The sequence below is a fragment of the Elgaria multicarinata genome, chromosome 4 (genome assembly GCF_023053635.1).
Source record: "Elgaria multicarinata webbii isolate HBS135686 ecotype San Diego chromosome 4, rElgMul1.1.pri, whole genome shotgun sequence".
NCBI classification, from domain to species: Eukaryota; Metazoa; Chordata; class Lepidosauria; order Squamata; family Anguidae; genus Elgaria; species Elgaria multicarinata.
The window spans coordinates 139298045-139304044 of NC_086174.1; the positions used below are offsets into that span (position 1 = coordinate 139298045).

The 6000-nt window shown below is 41.5% G+C and overlaps 1 protein-coding gene across 4 annotated transcripts in view; it reads left to right on the top strand.

The window, feature by feature from the left end:
- FBXW11 (F-box and WD repeat domain containing 11) overlaps positions 1-3797 on the top strand; it is a 98437-nt gene extending 94640 nt beyond the window's left edge. For all 4 annotated transcript variants that reach the window (XM_063125283.1, XM_063125285.1, XM_063125282.1 and 1 more), the window contains one exon: positions 1364-3797. The gene's annotated coding sequence lies outside the window, so the exon portion shown is untranslated. The remainder of the gene's footprint in view (positions 1-1363) is intronic.
- The last annotated feature ends 2203 nt before the right edge of the window (positions 3798-6000 follow it).

The window sequence follows — 6000 nt, forward strand, 5'->3', positions numbered from 1 at the left end:
TCGGGGAGAAAGAAATATCAGATTAGATTTAATTATTTTGTGCTTAATTGCAAGACATTGTATTAGTTTTCAGAGAGCTAGCAAGGCATGGTGCTTGTACAAGAGTGTAATATTGCCAAGCAAACATACCCTGTCTGCTTTTAAAAGGTCATTATTCCGATATGTTGAATCTTTCTAGATAATTAGTTCAAAATGTAAAAGGAACTGTGAGGGGCAATTTGAAGATTGAGACCTTACTGTGAAAAATACATTTCAATTATTCCCTGTGGCATCTAGCTGCAGAAATGCCTATAAGTGGTGTTTTCTGCGTGTTGCGGAGTTAAAGGGAAAGGCTGTTTGTGTATGGTGTAATGCAGCCCTTCTAAATAAGCCCACAAAAGTTTGTAGCATATTTTTTAAAAAATCCTAGCTTGCTCAGAGATTAATATCCTACATTTGCATACTGGGCAAGGAGGCAGGGGAAGTAGAAATGCGGGCTGCTAGCCTCTAGCTGGGTTGTAAAAAATGTCCTTCTACCAAGCAGGCTGGCAGAGGATGGATGGAGCTGAGGAACAGCCTTCCCTTCCTCAGTGGCCAGCACTGAAAGCAAGCAGACTGGCAGAAGACTCCCATCTATCTGCCAGCTTGCTTATTCGCTTGCATGGAATTCATTGTCACCTATGGCGACCAGGCGAGTAGTTAAATGCAAGGCTGGTGTAATAGAAACTTCATCTGTGTTACACAAATCTCATTCTACCAACTCTGAATGTTGTGCCTTTTCTTTCCCATTAGACATTTATTTGGTGGTTCTTAGTAGGTTTATACCCCATCTTTCAGAGGATACCTGTAACATCTAACAATGGGCCTGTTCAGACAACATGAAAAGCCATGGTTAGCCTGCTATAACCCTTTTGTAGCAAATGGTTAGTGAGCGTGTTTAACTGTGGGTATGTGGCCCATGGTTAGGAAAGGTTCACGCAACATGCAAAGTCATGGTTCACGTGGCACACTAAGCCATAATGTTTAGCTCAAAATGCTTAGCGTGGTGTCTGAATAAAGTCAATATCAAATCAAAATTTAACCCAATCACAGAATACACGATTCCAAAGAGGATGGAATAACAAATAACTTCCTCAAACGATCAACCACATAGATTTAAAGGGAATTATAAAAAATAAATATTTCTTTAAAAGATAGTGAAGGTCACTGGGGAGTATCTCAGACTGATCCCCTAAGGCAGGGAGCTCCACAGCCTGGGTGCAGCCCCAGAGAAGGCCTTAAATAGGAACTTCAGCTATTGGCCTTTGTAGATGTGTGTCCTGTGTCTGACTGTAATAGACCATGGTTGAAATTAATTCAAGCTTCTCATTTTCTTTTTTTGTAGGATTCCACAGTCTTTGAACTACTGGACATTTGGCGATTACACACCTGAAGACATTAGCCAGCGCTAAAGTCAGAAGTGGTTCTAGGTGCTGTGTAGATGCAAAGCAGCACAACCCTATATCTAAACTTACCTTTTCCGGTCCTCCTTCACTCAATGGTCTCTAAGGAATTGACTAGGAATTCACTGAGTCCAGGTAGAAGAAATTCAGTCTATCCTTCACTGCAATGCAAGATCCAAAGCTTCATGAGTAAATTGCCCATATACACTGAACTGATGGCTTGTTTTTCCGGGAGTAAATCAGATGTCAAGGAAAGACTTGACCTAATTTATATTTGCTTTGCACTTTTATCTGACTCTGAAGAAGAAAAACATTCTCAGTGAAATGTGGGTGCCAAACACATACCCAGAATGTACAGGGCTTTACTTTCAAAGTCATCCTCCTCCTGTAGACTGTACGTTTCATGACTGATGCGGATCCTGTTCTGTTTGCTAGGAGTATCAATTGGACTGGTAGAAATATTTCTGAATGGATCAGTAATATTTTGGATGATAGTTTACTTATTTCTGCACCAGTAATTTGCTTTAATTTAAAGATTGTAAATTGGGCTAGATGATCTAAACTAGGTGTACAGCACTGTTTCTTCTTCTTCTTCTTTTAATTGTGCTCTGTACCACAGCCGTCCTCCTCCTCCTCCTCCTCCTCCTCCTCCTCCTCCTCCTCCTAATGTTTGGTATAGTTGGATCCTTCACGTGTGCTTGCCTCATTATTTCCAATACCGTAACTGTATAAGCATGTAGATATAATGTACATAAAACATTGTAACCTCCAAGTGCTGGAAGTCTGGGCCTCCTGATACTGTATACAGAAGCCGAGGCATACGCTTTTAAGCACCCAGGCATTCTTACTACTGGCACCAGATGGGGTTGGGATGTATTCCTGTAGAAATAATTTCTGACAAAAGGAGGATTTTGGTATTCATTAGGATTTTTCCTTTTTTAAAAATAAAATATGGGATGCATTATCTTAATGTTAACTTCTCTAAATAAAATAAAAGTTGAATTCCACTTTCCCTCCCCCCATTGCTGCAGTGTTTGCAAATCGTCTGAAGCCAATGGCCAAAGTTGCAGATATTCGTAGCACCTTTTAAAATCCATTCAAATAGTCCTGGATTACCATGCTTCTATGCTGAACTGAAGATGAATTGTTATTCCACTGTGACCTTGTAGGAGAGGATTGCTGTTCCTTACCATTTATTTGGAGAAACCTCGCACACACCATTGGACTTTCTTCTCCCTATGATTGGCCATGGCTACTAGTCACACGTTTCCCCCTATTTGAAAGCAAACACTCTAGGCATACTGCCTGTGTATCTTCTTTAAGTTATTGCTGGACAACATCATTTAGTGGCTTCTTCTAATGCTCGTTTTAGAAATTATTAACTAATAAAATATAATACTGATTGGTCTAGGAGCTGTAGTTGGCATGAATATGGACACTGTCATTCCTTAGTCATATGGGTTTGTATTTGTTTTTTTCTTTGCTGCCGCTCCTGAATTCTCTCTCTCTTCTCCCCCCCACCCCCTTTTGGTTGAGGGGTCAAGGAATGTTGATAACCAATTTAAATGACCAATGAATGAATATTGCTTATTTAGTGGAACAGCTGTGGCTGGATATTTCACTCGCACACACCTGCCAGCTTGTCAGTCAAATTTAAAAAATAAAGCACACATCAGATGTGAAGAAGGCGCAACTTGAGCTGCTTCTGGTATTCCACTCTTTACCTCCCTACAAGTTACAATTCTACTGTTTTGAGCTCGTAAATTCCCCTTCTGAATGGACACCGCAAAAATAAGACTTGTGACGTGGATATGATCAAATCTCACAGAACCTGTACGAGGACACATTCCCATGTTCTCAGTTTTTAATACTGTTGACAGTTGTGGAAGTGGATTACTTCCCCCTGCCTCTCCCCCCCCCCCCCCGTGTCATCAAATAGCTGTAATATGAACGACTTCCTATTGCAGTCCCTGAAGACACAGATATTTATGGAGAACTATCCTTTTTTAATGCATGTGTAAGATGAAATTCATGTTTTTTTCCATGGGAAATAATGGTATTTGAAGATGCAGCCTAAACTACTTTTGATTGTGCTTGGTGTAACATAGCTGTGGAGTTTGTGACTGGCACCCAAGGAACTTTGCTCCTGGGATTAATGATAGTACTGGCTGTACTCTGGACTTTGTTTCGCTAATCATAACTGAGCAGCTGTATGTTACTGCTAGATTAATGTTTCAAAGCACTGGGATAGTCTTATTCTAACTTGTAATTATGTTTGCCAGTTACCTGTTTGGAAAGTTTGTGTATGAACAGCTTATTGGACAAATGTTGAATTGTACAGATATTGTTCATGATATAAGGCTTTGTACTGTGGAATGTGCTTAATAAAAAAAAATCTAAACTTCACTGTCCATATTTCTAGCTAGATGGAAACACAATTAAACTGTATGAATTGAATATTCTATTTCCGATAGCTGAAATAAGATGTTCCTTGTGTTTCCTGTAGAGTTTTGAACAAGTTTTTGCATCCCAGCCCCAAATCTACATTGATTCTTTGGAGTAAATAAGCATAAAAGTAAAATCATGTCTTGACATAAAGTTGAAGGATTTGAGTCAATGGGAGATGGATGAACCTGCATGCATGGATTGCAAAAATGATTGTCTTCCATTTTTGAATTACAACCAACTTTGGAACAGCTTCAATCACAGTTGAACACAAACCTGAAGAATCAAACCAGGGTGTGGCAGGAGATAAGTTACATTCCTGATTGAAAACAAGACTTGGAAGCAGATAGGTTTGAGTGAACAGGCAAGTGGAGTTTAGGAATCTCACAAAGAGAAGTAACCTCACTGATGAGGCAAAAGAAGAAAAAACAGGAAGAAGAGGAGGTGAACAATTCAGGAGAGTAGCACAGAGGGAGCTTGTGAAATGGGCAAAACCTGGTGGGGAGGGAAAGGAGGAGGAACAGCAAAGGTAGAAAATACATTGAAGGTGAGAAGCTTAGAACTGAAGCAGAGAAATATAAAAAGTGTTGACTCAAGACTTAAGTTGTCAAGCCACATTTGGAAATTTGAGAAGCTCTCCTAGGTACCACCCCAAAATGGTGCTATGAGCAGTTGGTCACAAAGGGCAAATAACTTAAACATAAAATTGAGCAAAACATTTGAGCCCCAATCCACAAAGCTACTCCTTTAAACCCACAGTTTTCTGTGCCGACAGAAACTTATTTCACAGAAGGCAAACTCATTTTCTCTCTTCCAGCTCTTCCAGAGAACCCCCCCCCCAGCTTTTTCTTTCTCAACCCATATCGCCAGCCACACACACATGTGCTCCCTCTCTCTCTCTCTCTCACACACACACAATGTACCAATCATGCCTTCACCCATATGCCCCCCATTTCCTCCACTGCAAGTGCACAAAATGTCACGCCAACACCTCTTCAGGATCCTTCAAAAATCCCCCATTTCACTGGATTACCCCAACCCCCCTCACACACACCTAGCCCCCATCTATTTAGTGCACAACCCTCCCCAACCTAGAGTTGATGCCAGCGGACTCCACCAAATCCCCACTGGCTTCCACCTGCCCTCCCTGACCCCCCAAATTTGCTCCAGGGGATTAGGCGGACTTTCTAGAACAGATTTGGGGGACCGTAGGAGGGAGAAACAACCCAACTTGAGTTGGTGGTTACTGACCAAGAAAGAGTTCTTGGGGTTGCGGTGGATAGCTTGATGAAAAGAAAATGTCCACCCAGTGTGCAGCCGCTGTAAAGAAGGCAAGCTCCATGTTAGGCATTACAAAAAAGGAATTGAGAATAAAACTGCCAGTATCATACTGCCTTTATACAAATCTATGGTGCGACCACACTTCGAATACTGTGGGCACCACCCCAAAAAGAAGATATTGTAGAGCTGGGAAAAGTGCCGAAAAGGGCAACTAAAATGATCAAGGGGCTGGAGCATCTCCCCTACGAGGGAAGGTCACAACAGCTGAGATGATTCAGATTGGAAAAAAGGAAGCTAAGGGGAGGCATGTGTACGCCCAATTTTGCATGGGGTGGCGAATGTGGATAGGGAGACATTTTTCTCCCCTTTCCATAATACTAGAACCCATTGAGGTCATTCCATGAAGCTGATTGGAGGGCGATTTAGGAGATATAAAAGGAAGTACCTTTTCACACAGCGCATAGTTAAACTATCGAATTCACAACCACAAGTTGTGATGGCCACCAATTTGGATGGCTTTAAAGGGATGGGGGTTTGGATAAATTCCTGTAGGAGAAGGCTATCAATGGCTTACTATAATAGAGTGCTTTAGCATCAAAACCATGCACATTGTGATGCAAGTGTGAAATTTGGTGTGGTATTTATTACCATGTAGATTAAATTTAGATATAGGGAAGGAAAGGAAAGGAGCCTCTCGTGCAAGCACTTGAGTCATTGCTGACTCCTAGAGGGACGCCTGCTTTCGCTGACGTTTTCTTGGCAGACTTTGTAGCGGGGCGGCTTGCCGTTGCCTTCCCCATAGATATAGGGACATCTCAGGAAATCATCATAACAACCACTATCTTGGAAAATG